At 53.0% G+C, this 336-nt stretch overlaps 1 protein-coding gene across 1 annotated transcript in view; it reads right to left on the minus strand.

The window, feature by feature from the left end:
- SLC2A4RG (SLC2A4 regulator) overlaps positions 1–336 on the minus strand; it is a gene marked incomplete at its 3' end in the record, with an annotated part of 4,817 nt that overhangs the window by 3,916 nt on the left and 565 nt on the right. The gene's annotated exons all lie outside the window — the stretch shown is intronic.

Raw genomic sequence — 336 nt, forward strand, 5'->3', positions numbered from 1 at the left:
AACTCATGTCTCCCGCCAAATTATAGGGCTGCCGATAAATTACAGGGGTTCTTCAAACGTTGCAGAGCTCCTCACAAAGTTAAACTCCCCAAAACTTGTAGGTTCCCCCCAAAGTTCTCTCCGAAGTTTTAAATCCCCTATAACTCGCCTGTAGGGCTCCCCCATCAGCTCTAGGGCTTCCCCAAAAGTTACAGTCACCTTCTGCTAGAAAGGGGGTGTGGTCTGGACTTTTGGGGTGTGTGCGCCGCTCCCAGTAGGAAAGAAGTCCCTAATTCCACCGTCAGTCCTGCCCATCTCGAGGAATCACTGCCAACCCCCCCCCCAGAATGCCGGGGG

This window comes from Geospiza fortis, unplaced genomic scaffold (genome assembly GCF_000277835.1).
Source record: "Geospiza fortis unplaced genomic scaffold, GeoFor_1.0 scaffold188, whole genome shotgun sequence".
In the NCBI taxonomy this organism is placed as follows: Eukaryota; Metazoa; Chordata; class Aves; order Passeriformes; family Thraupidae; genus Geospiza; species Geospiza fortis.